Raw genomic sequence first — 20,039 nt, 5'->3', positions numbered from 1 at the left:
TAAAAGGAAAAAAAACAAAAGCAAAATATTTCCATTAAAGGGGAAACAAAAACAGAAGCAAAATATTTTGGTGTTTTGCCATTTCCCAGACTATTTGAAAGATACACAGAAAATGACAATTCTCATAGGCAGAGAGGTGGTGAAAAATAAAGAAATACTCTCCTTAGACTGCCTGCTTACCTTGTCAAAAGGGGAAATCATCAGACTGTATCCCCGAAGCATGCAGGTTGGCAAGTGGGGTTCCCTGCTCCCTGTTCCTTGTAATCAATCCTACCCTGTGTCCGTCATGGCCTTAGCACCAGGGGTCACAGAACTAGGCAAAGCCATTGCTCTCTGTTTGTGGTGGGGAGGGGTGGAAGTAGTGGAGGGAGTATTTGCTGGTTCAGTGCTTCTTACCAGAGTCAGCAATGAGTACATGCTATAACTTTCACTGAGGTTTGACAGGTTTCAATACATACCGAGAATTGATAGCACCATAGGATGGGATATCATCTAATACAAGCCTCTGATTGTAGAGATGATAGAACTGAGACTTAGCAAAGGAATCACTTACTTAAGGTCGTATAGCATGCTAAGTGGCAGAGGCCATACTCAGGCCTGGATTCTCTGATTCCAAACCTGATGTTTTCTCCACTTTGCTATTTTCTTCCAATAGTGTCATAAAATAATAAATTTACAGCTGGGAGGGACCTCAGAGGCCATCAAGTTCAACACCCTTATTTTACAAATAAGGAAATCAAGGCCTTGAAAAGTCAAGTGACTCGCCCTCAGTCAGACATCAATTATCAAACAATTCCCAGGCAGTATCTGCTTTAAGTACGAGCTAGAGAGGCATCTAAAGTGGCATTCACACACAATGGAATGGCAAAACCCTAACCAAGTACAATTCACTTCGTGGAGTTCTCTGTTCTGATGGTTAATCCATGGACCCCATTTAAACCATTGAATCAGAAAAAAAGACACCAGCATGTATCCTTCTTTGCAAACATTTGTCAAGATTTTGATGGATCTGTGATCTCACTAGAATAAGTATGCCTCATCATCCAGCATTATCCTTATACCCATCATGACTTTTGGGTCAGCTGCATTGGTACGATTGAGATGTTCAATGATTTGAAGCAATATAAGTATTGCTAGGCTAATACTGGCATTGGCAATTTATCAGTAAAAAGGAGTCTTGCCTCAATGGTCAAGGTTACTGTAGGCTAGGCTCCTTCCCATATTCAGGAAAATAAGTTTCTTAAGTACTTTTGGGAAACTAACCAGGGCTGAATCTGACAGTATATGCTATGTTCCACATCACTAGTACTCCATCTCTGTCCCCTCTTAACTCAGAAAGACATAGGTTCAAATCTTGTCTTTGATATTTACTATTGATATGACCATAGGCAAGTCAATTAATCTAAGTTTCAATTTCTTCATCAGTAAAATTAAGCATTTGGATCCATTGACTTAAGATCCTTTATAGCTCAAAAATCTTTGATCCTTTGATCTTTGAAGCCAAGATTGATCATGAGAATCTGTTTAATTAGCATTCTGTTTAATTTTTTTCTTATTATTTCTACATTGTTATATTTTTTCTTTTTGCATTGGTTCATATGCATCTTCCGTTGTTTCTTCGAAATCTTCGTACTCATCATCTCCAGAGTGCAATAATAGTCTATTACAATCACACACAATTTGTTTAGCCATTTCCTAAAGTGAAGGGAATATACTTGGTTGAAGACAATCATTTTAATGAGGAAAAGGAGGTTTGTGATTTAGCCGTCAAACATAGACCGTCTTCCTGGAAACCAGTCATTCAATTAGTCAATGAACAGGTTTTTAAGATGTTGTCATATATAAAAATATATGTATTATATTAAGTTATATTTTATTAGATATATTATTATGTGTTATCCAACGTTTACTAACAGCCAATGGTAAGTACTGGGGGACATGAAGGACAAAACAGTCCTGCTCTGAAAGATCTTACAATTTGATGGGGGACACAACAGGTAAATAACTATGTTCATGAAAAATACATATGGATTAAATGGAAGATAATATGAGAAAAGGCACTTGCAATTTGGTGGGGCGGTTGGGGGAGGCAGAAAAGGCCTGCTGCAGAAAGTGGGATTTTAGCTGGCTCTTGAAGGAGACAAAAGAAATACGAGGCAGAGGTGACAGGAAAAAACATCCCCAGCACAGGAGATGGCCTTTGCAAAGGCCAGAGAAGGGAAATGAAGTGTCATGAGAGGATCATCAAATAGACCAGTATGAATAGATTATATAGTGAGTTGAGAGGATTAAAGCATAAAAAGACTGGAGAGGAGTTGTATTGTAAATAGCTCTAAATGCTAAGAAGGAGTTATATTTGATCCCAGAAGTCACAAGGAACCATTAGAGCTCATCGAATAATAAGCTGACATGGTCAAACATATGCTTTTAAAAAATCACTCTGGAAGCCAAGTGGAGGATGGATTATAGTGGGGAAAGACTTGAGGCAGGGAGAACAGTAGGAAATTTATCACATTAGTCCAGTTGAGAGTTTGAACTGGGATGGTGGCTGTGTGAATGGAAAGAAGACACATACAAGAGATGTTGTGAAGGTAGAAACAATAAGATTTGGGAATATATTAGCTATATGGGGCAAGTAAAGAGTTGTGGATGACACTGAGATTGCAGTTCTGAGTGACTAGGACAATGGTGCTACCCTTGACAATAATAGAAAAACTTGGAACAGGAGAAGTTTGAGTAGGGGAGGGGGGTAATGAGGGGTTTCTTTTGGACATGTTAAGTTTGATATATCTATAGAATATCCAATTCAAAATGTCCAAATAGGTGGAATTTCAAACTGGTTCAGCCATTCTTGAGAATAATTTGGAACTATGCTCAGAAGACTATAAAATTATGCATACCTTTTGACCCAGCAATACCACTACTAGGTCTGTGTTTCAAAGAGATCAAAGAAAAAGGGAATATGACCCATTTGTACAAAAATATTTATAGCAGTTCTTTCTGTGGTGACAAAGCATTGGAAGTCAAGGGGATACCCATCAATTGGGGAATGGCTGAACAAATTTTAGTATGTAATTGTGATGGAATATTAGAATGTTATAAAAAGTAATGAGCAGGATGCTTTCAGGAAAACCTGGAAAGACTTACATGAACTCGTGCAAAGTGAAGTGAGCAGAACCAAAAGATCATTGTACACAGCAACATTAATATTAGCTGTAAATGGTCAAGTGTGATGACTTAGCTATTCTCAGCAATACAGTGATCCGAGACCACTCTGAGTGACTCATGATGAAAAATGCTATCCACTTCCAGAGACAGAACTGATAAACTCTGAATACAAATTGAATCATCAAATCTTCACTTTATTTTTCTTGCTTTTTTTGGCAACATGGCTGATACTGAAATATGTTTTACATGATTCCACATATATAATTTATATCACATTGTTTGCCTTCTCAATGGGTGAGGGAGGGGCTGGAGGAAAGTAAAGAATTTGAAATTCAATTTTTTTAATGTTAAAAATAAATAAATAATAATTAAAACAAAACAAAATGTCCAAATGGCAGTTGGTGATGTGGAATTAGAGGTAAAGAGGAAAAACTAGCACTGGTTATATAGTTCTGGGAATCATCTGCAGAGAGGTGATAATTGAACCCATGGGGGCTGATGACATCAGCAAGTGAGATCATATAAACTATGATAGAGGGAAAAGAGAAAAAGGTCCAGGATAGAAGCTTGGGAGAATACCCATGGTCAGTGGGCATGGCACAGATGAAGAACCAGCAAAGGAGACTGAGAAGGAGCGGTCAGATGGATAGGAAAAAAACCCAGAAAGTTATGTTCTCATGTTACATGAGAACGTAGAGAAGAGAGAGAATTTAGGAGAAGGTGATCACAGTGTTGAAGGCAGAGAGGTCAAGAAGGGTGAAAATTGAGAAAATGCCATTTGATTCAGCAATGAAGAGACCATTAGTAATGTTGGAGATATTAGTTTGAGTTCTGGAGGCAGCTTACTAAGGGTTTACAAGAGAGTGTGAGGTAAAGACATAGAGGCATGGAATTTAGACTGCTCTGTCCAAGAGGTTAGCTACCCAGGGGAAGAGAGCTATAGAATGATAGCTAGTGAGATTGGTAGGACCGGTTGAAGATATTTTAAGGTCAAAGAGGATAGGAGCATAGATATGTTCCTAGGTATCAGGGAAGGATCCAGGAGACAGGGAGAGATATGAAAGAAGATGGGGGAGAGGTATGGAGTTCATAATGGGATTGGTCTGCTGGAGAAGATAAGACCATGGAAGCATTGAGAGAGGTTGGCCTTGGTGAGGAGAAGGAAACCTCTTCATTCCAGACTGTAAAGATGGAGAAAATAGTCGGGGGGAAATCTGAGTGAAATGAAATAAGGAGGGGGAGAAGAAGTATATAATAATATTATATTATTACTGTAATACTTGATGAATAGCTTCCATATTTTGGTGAAGTATAAGGTGACATGTTCAGCAGAGAGAGGAGGGGAGCAGGTGCTATATGAGGCTTGAGAAGAGATAAGAAAACTTGGAACTGTCAACGTGGAGAACAGAAGATTGAATTGATTAGGAATGAATAGAATGTTTGCCTTGCTGTAGTGAATGTCTAGCTTAACTAATTTATAGAGGACCCAGTCATCATGGTTTTGCAATCTTCTCCACCTCTGTTTAGAAGCATATAAATAGGAGTGAAGGAGATAGGTCATGGGGATAATACAGGGTTGGGGTCTAAAAAGCCGTGATTGGTGATAGGGCAAGAGAACAAAGATTTTGAGAGTGTAGTAGAATTGAGTTCACTGAGGGGTCAAGATAAGAAAGGTAGGAAAATATGGCCAATGCAGGGGTGAAGGACTGGAACAGAACAAAGGGGTGAAAGGAAGGAGTGACAAGATGAGAATGAAGACCAGAGTTAAGGGTTTTAAGGTATAAGGAAAGACGGAATGCTAAAATATTGTGATTGTAGGGCCCTGCCATGGGGCCATTTCTAGTTTTGTGCTGTAAGCCAGGGGATAAGACTCCTGCCACCTGCCTCCTGCAAAGTGAGTACAAGTAGTCTGAAGCATGTTCCTTAAAGAGGATTTGTGAGTGATAAGTGATGGTGAAAGATATTATCCAGGATAATGTCCAGAAAAGAAGGTGAAATGATCATATATTGAGAGAAGAAATAACAAATGGAAAACTTGAGCATTTCTTTGTATGCTACTCAGGTCTAGGGTTTTTGTAGCTACACTCATTTAATGTAAAGTAATTTCGAGGACAAAAACATACAAAAAGGATACAAGAAAACATATACATTCCACTTCACTGCTACCCACTGGGTCCCCATTTTTGTTCATCTTGGGGAAATGAAACTGAAGATACACCTCCTCCCAGCAAGTCACCATTACTTGACAGACATAGACCACTAACCATGTTAGGGGCCATGTGGTTTTACATGAAGGCAAAGGGAGTTGGAACTTATTACACATACATCAATCTAGGCTAAGCAGACAAGGCAAGGATTGGTAGAATTTATTGAAGTCAGGGGCAGCTCTCCTGTAGTCACTCTAGCTGTTTCTATTTAATGTATATATCTTCTCTTCCCCCTCTGAATGAAGTAACCTAGTCTAACCAACTGCATCACACTGGTACCCACAAAAATAACAAAAAATCAGAAGTGTATTGGGTATGTTGTCTATGGAGAATTTGTGGAAAGCTATAAATAATAATGGCATAAGACACAACCTATTTATGAATAGTTTGTGATATATATCATGCAAATATATACTTGAGGCTGAAACTGAATATTAAGGGAAGAGTACCAATCTCAATGAAATCAGACAGGATTTTTCCTTCTCTTGACCTTGTTACAAAATGTCTCTCTACCTCTTTTCTCTCAAACTCCTTTTAGTAGTGCTTAAAAATCACCAACAGTGAGTCAGTTCGTATTCTGTGATATGATGATGCTTTGTATGTTGAAGGTATAAAGCTAAGTTGAAGTTTAAAATAATAGAAGATTTTAGTTAAAAGGGGCTTCAGAGATCAACCTCTGGTTTTACAGATGTAGAGACTGAGGAATAGAGGGGAAGTGACTTGTCCAAGGTCACACACATAATAAGCAGGACAGGAAGGTTTAGCTGAGAGACAGCGGGATGTAGTAGAAAGAACTCTGGCCCTGGAAAAAGTTGACCTGGGTTGTAATATTTATGTTTATTTAACATCTCTGAACCTCATTTTCTTCAGAGTTTTCTTCAGGGGATAACAAAATTACCTCTGCTTTTTTCATGAAGTTATTGTGAGGAAAGTGCTTTATAAGTTTGAAGCCTTGCAGATGTGAGTTATTATTTTTCAGATTCGTATTTTACCTGCAATTATGTTATTAACCATCATAAGGCATAAATAGTATATTTTCTTATTGCCTATGTCTATTTTAAATGTATTATTTCATGTATATATACATACATATACATATATAATATATATATATATATAGTTATAGTTATAGTTATAGTTTTTTTGTGTGTGAGGCAATTGGGGTTAAGTGACTTGCCCAGTGTCACACAGCTAGTAAACATTATATGTCTGAGGCTGGGTTTGAACTCAGGACCTCCTGACTCCAAGGTATGTGCTCAATCCACTATGCTACCTAACTGCCCCCTATTTCACATATTTTTAAATTGTCTTCTCATTTCCTCCATTTTGTTCCCCTAGTTCTTCTTCCTCTCCCCATGTTATATATATATATATATATATATATATATATATATATATATATATGTATATATATATATATATATATATATACACATACACACACATACATACACACATATATATAGGGATATATACATATATGCATATATTTATGTGCTATTATTACTGTCATCAGAAAAATGACAATGATAAAAAATAGCATTTATATAATCCCTTATAATTTTCAGTACACTTTATATAACATTACCTCTTGATTATATATATATATGTATATATGTATATATACACATACATGCACACATACATACATACATACATACACACATACATACATACATACATACATACATACATATATTTTCATTATAGTCCCAACAAACTATTTTTAGAGAAAAAGAAAAGTGCAGGTCCAGGTATCCCGTAAGGGGATTTCTTTCTAAAGCACACATTATGTCTGTTTTAAACTCCAGCAGGGATAGTTAGGCGGCCATACACAAGTGAGTCCCCTTTAGTGAAACCAGGGAGCTGGCTAGGTAAAGTGACCTAAGCAAGCAGGCCTAGGCTGTTTCAGTCTGAGGTAGCAGCCAAAGGCCACTGGAGGCCTTTAGTCTTAACCTCTCTGGGGCTGCCTGTATTCCCTTTGCCTACAGATTCCTTCCTTTACCTAAGGCAATTCAGACTTCTTGTCCTGGCTCCTGAGGCCTGGTTTGGCCATAACAGCATGGTTTAGTGGAAAGACTATTGAACCTGAAGACAGGAGATGAGTGGTTAGATCTGATACTAGTTCTGTGACCCTGAGCAAGTCACTTAGCCTCTCAAAGGATCAGTGACCTCATCCATGAAACAGGGATAAACATATCCATGTTATTCTCTTCATAGGACTGGTGAGGACCAAGAGGTAATGTTATATAAAGTGCACTGAAAATTATAAAGGATCATATAAATGATATTATTATCATTGTCATTTTTCTAATGACAATAATAATAGCACATAAACATATGTATATTTGTATATATCCCTATAAGTTTATAAAGTACCTTACATATGCTAAATCGTTGGACAATGCTGTGACATAACTGCTATTAATCCTCATTTTACAAATGAGGAAACTGAGGCACAGAGACATTAAGTAACTTGCCCAGGGTCATACAGCTAGTAAGTATGAGAGAAAGAATTTAAACTCAGGTCTTCCTAACTCCAAGTCATCTGATTTCATTGCCTCACCACTGACTTAGTTGACACAGAGGATGAAGTTAAAGCCAGAGAGGTTAAATCAATTGCCTAAGGACCCACAAGTAGCAAAAGACAGAGCTGGTATTTGAACCCAGGTCTTCTAATTCCAGGTCCAGTGGTTTCCCCTCGAACCTTAGTTGTGCTACTTACCAGCTCATGTTAAGTATCTTGAGCAAGATATTTAACAGCTCTGGTTCTTATAAGTAAAATGAGGATAATAATATTTGCATTACCTATCTCAATACAAGCTTGTATGAGGATCAAATAAGATAATTATAGACAAAATACTTCACAAACCTTAGAGATATCTACAAATATCACTCATTACTTTGTTGTAGCCTCTCTCTCCTCTCTCCTCCTCCCCTTCCTCCCCTTCCCTCTCCCCTTCTTCCTCCTCCTCCTCTTCTTTCTTCTTCTTCTTCTTCTTCTTCTTCTTCTTCTTCTTCTTCTTCTTCTTCTTCTTCTTCTTCTTCTTCTTCTTCTTCTTCTTCTTCTCTCTATCTCTGTCTCTCTCTGTCTCTCCCTCTCTCCCTCCTTCCCTCCCTCCCTTCCTACCCAAATCGCCTTCATTCCTTAGAAACTGTCAGTTGACCTCTTTTGATGGATGAGGATACTGAGAAAAAGTCAGACTTATCCACTACTGGCCAAACATTACATGAGACTGAGGACAGGGAGCTATTCTTTGGTGAAGAGGAGGTAACCAAGACAGGAGGTCAATTCTGGGGCCATCTGCTTCTACTTCCCCAGATATAATGATGGTACCTATACCAGCTGAAAACATACAACTTTGTGCACTCCCCTCTAGAATGCATACATGATTACTCATGCCATCTTCATTTCCTGACTAGGACCTAGGGACAGAACATGAGATGCCCAAGACCACTTGTTTTAGCTCTTTTGAGCTTTATTATTACTCATGCCTATTGAGTAAAAAATTCCAGATGACCTTGAGAAAACAATGAGGATTTACTCCATCTTTCTGTTCTTTTGGTCTCTGTGGCTAGTCAACTTTGGTTCATGTCTTTTAAGAGTAGAAACTCATTTTAAAACGATAAAGACATGACTTTTAGTCAAAAGATACAAATCTCTTGGGTAGTGTCAGCAAAGAGGGAACTTTTGAGACCCACCTATAGGATGTTGCAATAGGGAGCCCTAGTTTAGAGTACTATAGTCCTCTTTCACCAGTGGCCTTAATTGCCTGAAGTGAAAGGGTGTTGGCTGCTACTGACACATAGCTAGAGGGAGAAAACTGGGCAAGCAAAAGGAGATTAGGAGGGGTGAAGAATAGGAAGGTGTTAAGGACAAAGCTAGCTGGATTCATGCCCAGATTTCAAAAGGAAACAGTTTATTTTTTGCATAAGAAAGTATGTCTACCACCATCATAACCACTCAAATTAAAATATTATTTTAAATTTGCTGAGCACCTTCCCTATAACCAACCCTTTGAAGTAAATATTTAAAGCATTTTTATCCCTATTTTGCATATGAAAAAAACTGAGACCAGAGTTTAAATGAGATGCCTAGGTTCAAATACTACCAGAGCTGGGATTATGAGTTAGCACATTTTTTCAGATTCCAAAGGAGAAAAGGTAATGGAGGTGATAAAATGATGGTGATTTTCTGATACTTAGAGCACAGATAACCAGAAAGAGCTTTGCTCTCAGAATGTGAGATAAGCAAGGTGATGAAATGACTACACGCACCAATTTCTACCTTTAGGGTAAACTCAAGGCAAGTGATCTCATCCCAGATGAACTCCTGACATGCACACATACCTTCTCTTTAGCTCTGGGCCAGCAGGGATGTTGACTCTTGGAAACAGATTTATAATCCTAGGATCCTAGAATTTTATTGCTGGAAGGGACCTTGAAGATCATTTAGTTTGACCCTGTAATTTGTAAAGGCCAAGTTGATGTGTGGAAAATGTGAATGCTTGACCTTCAAGGACAAGGAGCTCAAAGGATATAAATGTATTTAGGATTCCCCCAGGAGCAGGGGAAAATCACAAAACACTGTAGTTGAAAGGAAACTCAGTAATCCAACCCCCTCATTTGACAGATGAGGGAACTGAGGTGAAGAGACTTACCTAGAGAGGTGAAGTGACTTACCTAGGGTCCCACAGCAATTCAATTTAAATCAACAAGAATGTATTACTAATGTGTGATAGATACTATGAGGGCTGGGGACAAACTGACCAAAAACCCAAAACAAAGCAAAAACAAAATTCCTGTCCTCGAGGGATTTACATTCTATTACAAGTTATTGATAGAAAAGCAACTAGGATCCAGGTTTCCTAACTTTTGGTCCAATGTTCCTCCCCTCCTCCCTCCAATGCATCTGACTGTGAAGTTTAATGGGCAGCTAGGTAGCCCAGCAGATAGATAGAGTGCTTGTCCTTGAGTCAGAAGGACCCAAGTTCAAATCTGGTCTCAGACACTTGCTAGTTAGGTAACCCTGGGCAAGTTGCTTAATCTTGTTTGCCTCAGTTTCCTCATCTGTAAAATGAGCTGGAGAAGGAAACATCAAAACCACTGCAGTATCCTTGCCAAAAAAAAAAAAAAAGGCCTAAATGGAGCCACCAAGAGTCAGACAACTCAATAACAAGAACAAAGAAACCTTAATGACGTAAAGGAGAGAGTGTATAGTACAGCCGAATTAGAAATGACTGAACTCAAAAAACCTACCGTCCAGACCCATTTCTGGGGCTCACACTCTGTGTGATCTTAGGAAGTCATTTAATCACTTTTGGTCTCCCTTTCCTTATCTGTAAGACAAGGGAGTTCGACTACGTGACCTCTGAAGTCCCTTCCAGCTCCAGAGCAATGACTCTTTGGAAGCCCAGAAGGCTCTTGCTGGGATTTCCATTCAAGTGAGCAAATGCATGACATTTGAACATAGAGAAAGGTAGGGTGCACTGAGACATGAGAAAACATTTTAAGCACAGCTGAATAGTGAGGACCATTCAGAGAGAGGGGCCTCTTATCAGAGAGCAAACATCCTGGAAGCATTCTTCTCTTTAAGCTATGCTGTGTATGGCTTCTAACATTCTCCTCCTGAAGCTCTGGGGGTTCCTGTACTTTCTTCATCCTCCTCCCGCTTTGAAGTCAGTGGGAACTCGATGCCTTGAGGGTGGAGGAGGCTCACAATGGGGATTTGGTTCTAATAGGATTTTACTATGCCTGTATTTTAAATAAAACCACCTAGAATATAAATTCAATGGGATACAGCTCAATAATTTGCCTCCTTTGATTTTGTGAAAGATCTTTATAATATGATGCTCAGATGGAAGTTATGCCTTTTAAAATAAACTGCAATAAAAGGAGTTACTTTAATTATTTAAGTCTTGCCGAAGGGGCTAAAGTCAAGGGAGGGTTAAACCACCCAAAAAAGATAATAAGCATCTCAGATCCATCATTCACCCCAGTTCTAAAAGGGGCAGCATGTCCATGAACATTAACGAATAGCTAATCTGTTGCGCCACCCCCACAACTAGGTAATGATCATTGCACTTTGATTTCTGAAAATGATTTTAATTGTTCTAGTGAGGACATAAACTATAGCCATATAGGTCAAACAGTTACAAGATAAGGATATGTGCTGTAAATAAGCACAATTTATTGTTATGGTCTGCAAACGAGGAGAAAGTAGGGGAGGCAGCTACAAAAGAGCAACTATGGTAAATAAAGTATGGTATTTATTTTCCATTGCAGTCATTCAGGATTAGATCATTGGAATTTTATTAAATTTCCTCAAATCTATCTAACCTGTACCATGACTTTATACACCTTTTTATAATCGTTATGACAATGATGAGATTATTAATATCATTATTTTTTATTGCAGCAGCAGCAGTAGTAAAAGTAATAGTAGTACTGTATCATTATCATTCATTTTAGTCCATTGGAATATTTGTGATAAGGAAAGATCAGTGAGGAGGGTCCTGGGAGGTGTGGCTGGCAGCTGAGGCCTACCACTCACATGTCCCCAGGCTGGGGTTGCTAGGACCCAAATCTATGACCTTCAGTCAGGAAAGAACAGTAGTACTGACCTCCCCTGCTTTGCATATGTAAACATGCAAATGAGATCCTCTGTTCTTTCCCTATCCTCCCTGGTCACTCAAAAGCCTGCTGAGAGCAGCCAATCAGATTCACTTCCTAGTTCTAGGCAAAGCCTAAGACTTTTTAATAAATGATTTTGTGTGAAAATGGGAGTCTCGGCTTCCTCCTGAATCCACTAGTTCTTTACCTCCATTCTGGAAAAGTTCTGCAGATGTAGCTGATGCCCAGATGTGAGCTAGGCTGACCTATGATTCTTTGTTATCTATCCCTTACTTGCTAGGATAACATTAATTAAGCTGGTTCTCTCCCTTCCTCTTTTAATTGAAAATAAATACAGGGCAATGTGGGGGTAGGGGTGGGGGTGGGGAGAGCCTTGAGCTGCTGAAGGGATCAAGAAAGGCCTCATATAGAAAGTGGAATTTGACCTGAGTTTGAAGGGAATTAGGGGTTTGAAGAGGCAGAGGTGAGGAGGGACTGCAGTCTGGGCAGAAGGAAAGTCTGTGCAAGTCCCAGAGGTGAGAGATGATGCCTGTGAAGAGCAACGAGATGGCCAGTTTGACTGGACCTTAGAGTGTAGGAAAGGAAGTAATGGATAATTCAGCTTAAGGAAAAAAAAAGATAGGTTGGCATGAGATTGTGAAGGACTTTAAATGGCAAACAGGAGTGAGTGAACGGGCATGGGGTCTCAGAGTCTGGTTACAGCTGTTCCCATTCAGGCATACATCGTCTGCAATAATTCTGTAGCTTAGGATCAGCAGAAGCTGTATGTCTGTTAGAACCATCTAAGATCAGTCCTGCTGGGTGCCCAGAAGATATCAGAAGATTGACAAGTACAAGAAAGGACTTCCCAACAGCTAGAACCATACAGAAATGGAAGGGATTATATGATTTCTAAGGTTCCTTACCAGTACGATTGGAGGCCTCTGAATGGGCAGGTTACAGGCAATTTCTTCCTTTGGGTTGGGGACTAACATCAATAAGACATTGCTTTGAGAAACTAACATTTTGTGTCAGATCTAATTCTTGGTTTTGAAGAAGTAAAGTATTCTTTCTCCTCTTCCCCTCCCCGCCCCCATTCCCCGCCTAATTGAGAAACTAATAGAAAATTTGAATTCTACATCAAATTCAAGTTTTCTCTGGGTATTTGCAAAAAGCAACAAAAAACTCATTCTATGACTTTGTTCACATGGTGCTGTAATGAGAATGTTCTACTTGGAGTCAGGATTCAAATTTTCCCTCAGATATCTTTTTCATGTAAAACATTTCTAATATTGATCATTTTGCATAAGAAGATGCAAATAAAAGGAAAAGAATGAAAAAAAAGTGAAAAATACTGTGTTTCAGTCTGTATTCAATCAATGTCAGTTCTTTCTCTGGAGGCTGGTAGTATGCTTCATTATTAGTTCTTTGGGATTGTCTTGGATCATTGTATTGCTGAGAATAGCTAAGTCATTCATAGGCCTTCATCAACCAATATTACAGTTACTGTGTACAACATTCTTCTGGTTCTGCTCACTTCGCTTTGCATTAGTGCATGTAAGTCTTTCCAGGTTTTTCTGAAAATTATCCTGCTTGTCATTTCTTACAGCACAATAATATGCCATTATAATCATATGCCACAGCTTGTTTGGTCATTCCCCAATTGATGGGCCCCTAGACATTTATTAACTGTGTGGCACTGGGTAAGTCGTAGTTAGCCTCTCTGTGCCTCAGTTTCCTCCTTTACAAAATGGAGATAATATTAGCACCCACCTCATAAGGTTATTGTGAGAATCAAATAAATTTAAAACACTTTGTAAATTGTAAAAGTGATATATACATGCTAGCTCTTATGATTGGTCTATGGGCAACATATTGTACCACTATAAAAGTATTCATGAAACATCCTGTGTTCAAAAAACAAACTTGTTTCATATGGCCAAGTCCACGGGATCATAGACATAAAACAAGGAGGGTCCTCAGAGTCCTCAGAGACCATTCCCCCTACCTCAGTTTTACATGTGACTCATGGCCCAGAAGGCCCCTTACAAGGAAACAGTATCCTTTTCTGAACTTGTGCATAGCCTGGATTCTCAAGGAGAATCAGGCTTTTCTTGAACTCTGGTACATTATGATCCCACTCTGTAGTAGAATGCTGAGGGGGAAAATCTTTCAAATAACTCTTAGGTATGACTCATGTCTAGAGTCTCCCTAATAGGGAATAAAAGGTTTCTTTCTATAAAGATACCAAATATACAAAGGAGATGTATAATAATGAACATTGATTTCTGTACTGCAAAAGGAACACTTTAAATTGACATTTTTTAATCTATAAAGTCAAGAAAATAGAGATAGTAAGATGAACTTTTATTTTAAAGTAAAACTATAATGTTTGTAATTATTTGTATTTTAAATACATGTGCATTTATAAGAGAAATTAAATTATAATAAAATTAGTTTTCGAGAATTGTGTCATTTGATATCTCTAGTCCTTTTGGTGCTAAAAAATACAAAAAAAAAAGATAATAGCCCATCTCATCTGTTATGTTTTCCTAGGAAATAAAGGCAACTTTGTGGGCCTACTGCACAGCTATTTTTCATCCACCTTGGATCTGTACCATTTGAGCAACTCACAAGTCCATATCCTTTGGCCAGCTGGGCCTGGATGGCTCTTTAATCTATTCAGATTCAGAATGACCCTATTGGTAGTCTTCTCCTACAGATGGCATAGTTGTAGGAATCTCCTGATCCTTTGGGCACCTGGCACTCACTCAAGAGCTTCCTCTTTCTGAAAACTCATGAGGTTACCAGTGAGCTTGAAAAGCTCCATTTTTCAGGGCTTTGGGAAAGAAGCACAAAACAATATGCAATTAGGGATCTGAGATCCCATCTCAGGCTTGGCTAAGCAAACACATGTTCTCTTTGTCCTGTGCTTGTATTTTTGCCACCATTGCTGTTGGGAATGGGGAGAAGGAAGGGGAGAGATCTTTTCCTGATAATGTATTGGAGACCTGTTGTTGGATCTGTCTGAAGAGAGGGCATCCCTAAAGAGAAAGAGTAATGTCTTTCTACCATTCTTAAAGCCCACTGAGAAGAGGGGATACCTCTGAAAGAATCCTTCTCCCGTGATTCACATTAGCCAATCACCTTTGACACCACCTCCAATCTTGGGGGCACACAAAGATGAATGAGGAATTGCTGTATCTTCTCAGAAAAAAATGAAAGCATCCATCCTTCGACAAGAGGTCAACGTGCATGTCCACTGCTCTGGAGCTAGGACAATGTTTCACAGGATTTTCCCTTCTCCCTACAGATGAAGAAACTGAGGACCAAGGGTGTTGTCACTAGTGTTTTTTTTCCACTGTACTACACTGCCTCCTCAAAGTTGGGGGAACTTGACTCCTAAACAAGTCTTACTACAGCCTCTAGTGCCAGAAAAGCCACTTGGATCACTAACATGGAAAATTGTTTTTTTTTTTAAATCACTGTCAATTACATGCCATTACCAAGGCTGTTAATAACTGAAACCAAAAGTTCAGAACTCAAACCAAAGTAGGAATTAAGAGGGTTGGTGGAGTTATGCATGGAGAGGAAGAAGCTGAGGCTGGCCTTGGTGTTTGTCCATCCTTCCTGTGGCCAGAACTTCTTCTCTTCAATTCATGGGGCTTTGTAGAAAATGTAACTCCTTTAGCCTCTCCCTTCTAGGACAAGTCCTTCTCTGAGCTGCCAGACAACAGATTTAAGAGACAAGAGGAGGACAGATACTCCTGTGGGGGCTGCCCTGCTATTTCTTACCAGCTGCTTCAGAAAACCCAGCTCCCCACTGGCCTTGAGTGTCTGGTTTATAGGTTTCCTAAGCCCAGTTTTCCACATTAGGCAGCTGCAGTGGGAGACTATTACCCCTTTAATGGGAACCTCTCCAACAGGAGGGGTCAGAGGCTCCCAGCACTTTTCCTGTGTAAAATTAATTGAGCTCTCAGGGTCAGGAGGTTACGAGCAGGGCTCATTATAACAAATGATTTCTGTTTGAGTAAAAAGACCTTTGGGGTCATTTCAGAATTCTGCCTAAATTCGGTAATTATGTCTGCCTCGGGCCTTAAGCAAACAAAGAGGACCAGCAAGAGAAATAAGGGAGCTGTGAGAAGAATCTGGGGAGGGAGTGGGAAGAACAGCTCCATGGAGCAAGGCAGGCCATTTTCAGCCAGAGCTGGGAACCAGGCCTGAAGAGGCCCACAGCCCAGTGGAGTTGAGCGCTCCAGCATCCAGGGCCTCAAAGAACCTGGAGACAGCTTCCAGGAACAAAGGAGTGTATGAGTGGGGGAAGTGAGAGGCTCCTCCTCACATCCTTGGGTACATTGTTCAGCTCTGACCCCTGGCAGAGTTGGTTCAAATTCCCACCTGGATTGGACACTGGCTGCAGAATTGATTGGGGTGGGGGTGGGGAACACACAGTGAAAGGCCCCTCACGTGCCAAGCTGAGACTATGGCAGAAGGGTTAATTACTGAGCCTCTCAGCTTCCTGATTTCTGAGGCAGGGATGGTTAAGAGACTCTGTCAGAGCAGCCTCTAAAAAATGGAGCTTTTGGAGGATACAAGCTGTCACATACAGCTTTGTGTGTGGTTCTATTTGAAAGCCAAAAAAGGAGTCATCTTAGGAGATTTCTAGATTGGCCGGGATGTGCACTTCGGTGCCTGAAAAGCCCACGAGCTCCTGGGACCCAATTTTGGCAGAATTAAGCTGTATCAGTGAATCATTCAATAACACTGAAACGAGAGGCCCTTGCATATGCGGAACTGTTACAATATTAATTTACATGTACAGTATTGCAGTCATGAAAAGCTGGTTACATTGAGTGTGCATATGTGGATGAATGAATGTTCTAAGTACTGTGCTAAGTGCTAGGGATACAGACCCCAAAGGTGAAACAGTTCTTGTACTAGAGAACTAATTCCTACATTCTTGTAGGGAAAGATAAACATTTAGGAGAATGGTGGCCAGGGAAGGAAAGGGGTAAACATTTATGAAGCACTTACTATGTGCCAGGCACTGTGCTAAGCAGTTCAGAAATATTATCTCATTTGATCCTCACAATAACTCTGTGATATAGGTGCTATTATTATCCCTATTTTGCAGGTGAAGAAACTGAGGCAATCAGAGGTTAAGTGACTTGCCCAGAGTTATACAGTATCTGCTGCATAAGTATCTGAGGCCAGATTTTTACATAAGTATCTGACTCCAGGTGCCACTTAGGGAGAGTCTTTCTGAGGAGTCAGAAGGATGGTGAGCTGACTTATAGAGTAGCCAGCTGACACACTTATTCCAGAAACAATTTTGTTACTGACTCGTATGAGTAGGGATTGTTTCATTCTTTATATTTGTATCCCCAGCAGCTAACATAGTCCTTTGCACATAGTGGATGATTAATAAATACTTATTGATTAATTGGTGGTTGATCACTGTGCCCAGAGGAAGAGTTATCATGGGCTAAGTGTGTATGAGGAAGTATGAGTGAATCAACAAGCAGTCAGTAAGGTGGCCTTGGTGGACAGCTGGATGGCTGGACAAGATGGAAAAGAGAACCAAGGTCTGGGGTGAAGAGCCAGCCAGTAGATACGGAGGGCTAAGTGGGCTGATTTACATTCACTCAACCACCACCCAGGAAGGCAGAAGGCTCAAAGATGAGTGTGCTGTCTTGCTGGATGAATTTTGAAGGTCCAGGGTACAGAAATCTAGGTCCATTGAAGGGTGGTTGGAACTCCCCGATAAGAAATTGGTCTGTTCCCTGTTCTCCACTCACAGAGTGATCACTTTAGTTCAGGCCTCCTGACTGAACTCCCAACTTCTAGTTCCCCAATTTTGCTCTCCATCTTCCACACAGCTGACAGAATAACGTTCCTAAAGTACGAGGCCAGCCAGGTTGCTATCCTGTTCAGGAAGCTTCGGTGGTTCCCTATCACTTATAGAATAACACCTATTCTCTTCAGCCTGACATTTAAAGCCCTTCACAGTCAGGCTTCAGCCTCAATCTACCTTTCCAGACTTATTTCCTATTTTCCCCCTTCACGTACTCTAATAGCTTATTTGCTATTCCCCAATAATCCAAACTCTGCCTACAAACCTTAGCATACCTGGTCCCCTCTGCATCTTAGAATGAACTCTCTCCTTTCCTCTTTGTCTTAGAATCATCTATTTCCTTCAAGGTTCAGCTCAGGTGTCCTCTCCCTTTGGAAGCCTCTCCTGACTCCCCCTGGGTCGTTAGTGTCCTCCTCTCCTAAAACTGTCTTATTTGCTGAGCTAGTTATTTGTTGTGTCTTGCAGGAAAATATAAGCTCCTTGACTTCAGGGACTGTTTTCGCTTTCTCTTTGTGTCCCCTATGTATGTGTGTGTGTACATATGTGTGTATACATATATGTACACACACATATATATTGTTGTCATTTTCAGTTGTGTCTGACTCTTTGTGACCCTATTTGGGGTTTTCTTTGTAAAGATACTAGATGATTTGCCATCTCCTTCTCCACATCATTTTACAGATGAGGAACTGAGGCAAACAGTGTTAAGTCACTTGCCCAGGGGCATATAGCTAGTAAGGATCTGAGGCCACATTTGAACTCAGGAAGAGGAGTCTTCTGATTGCAGTCCTGGTTCTCTATTCACTGAGCCACCTAGTTGCCCCCATATACACATATACATGCATATAAATATATATGTAACACATACACAAACTATATCTGTATGTGTATTATATATAAATACTATATATGTGTGTGTATTATGTATATATTCTATATGTATGTGTGTGTATATGTGTGTGTGTATATGTGTATATATATATATATATTATATACATATATATATATATATATATATATATATATATATACACATATACACACACACATATATTTGTATGTATGTTTGTATATATTTGGGGAGGGGGCATCTAGATCCGTGATTTTATCAGTTAACAGATACAGGTCAGGAACTTTACTGTCCTTCAAATATTTATTGCCCAGGAATAATGAGCAATTATGTGACTTCTCCAGGGTTATGACCTAGTACATGACGAGGAGGATTTGCACTCAGATCATTCCAACCCCCCATGCCAGCCCTCTTTTCATTATACTACACGAGTGCTCAATAAATGTGTATTTGAGCAGGACTCTGAAGAAAAGATAGGAGAAGATATTCCTCATTCCCCATTCCTTAACAAGGTGGGAGGCCATGAATGCGGAGCATTGCATAAATATTCAAACTTTCCCCATGTACCATTTCTAAAAGGCAGGTGGACAAAGGAATACCCATAAATAACAGACTGAAGAGAAGGTATGACAGCAAGAAACAGACTTCCACCTGAGGAAATGCAGGTGCTCCTCATCATAAGTAAATAATATGTGAACCTTTTATCTGGAAGGATTTATTAGAGGGAATGAGTTCACAGACCAAAGCTTCAAAGCTATTATACTTTCAAGCACCCTCAGGCAAATTCAGAATTGTCCTGCCTCATTTTGTGTTCCACTAATTGTATTCCTCAGCTGCTTTTGACTAACATAGGAAAAAGAACATAGGATTTGGAGTCAGAAAACTCGGGTTCAATTTTTGGCTCTGCTACTTAATAATAATTATAAAAACAATAATAATAGCTAGAATTTATATAGCCCCTGCTATGTTCCAAGCACTGCTCTAAGTGCTTTATCAATGTCTCATTTGATCTTTAAAACCACCCTGGGAGGTAGGTGCTATTATTACAGATGATGGAACAGAGGCAGACAGAGGTTAAGTGCCTTACCCAAGGTCACATATCTAGTAAATGTTTGAGTCAGAATTTGAACTCAGGTCTTTCTGACTATAGGCCTGGCACTTTATCCACTGATGCACCTGGTTTCCTACTAACTAGTTGTGTAAGTCTATTCTCCCTCTCTGGGAATAAGTTTCCCATCTTGATAAAATGAAAAAGTTATGCTAGATGATCTCTAAGGTTCTGGATGTTGAATCATAAAATCTTAGAACTGACAGAGACTTTAGAGGATGATTATTTAGTCCAATATAT

Source organism: Phascolarctos cinereus, unplaced genomic scaffold (assembly GCF_003287225.1).
Source record: "Phascolarctos cinereus isolate Bilbo 61053 unplaced genomic scaffold, phaCin_HiC Scaffold_2;HRSCAF=192, whole genome shotgun sequence".
Lineage (NCBI taxonomy): Eukaryota > Metazoa > Chordata > Mammalia > Diprotodontia > Phascolarctidae > Phascolarctos > Phascolarctos cinereus.
This window is presented reverse-complemented; position numbering follows the sequence as displayed.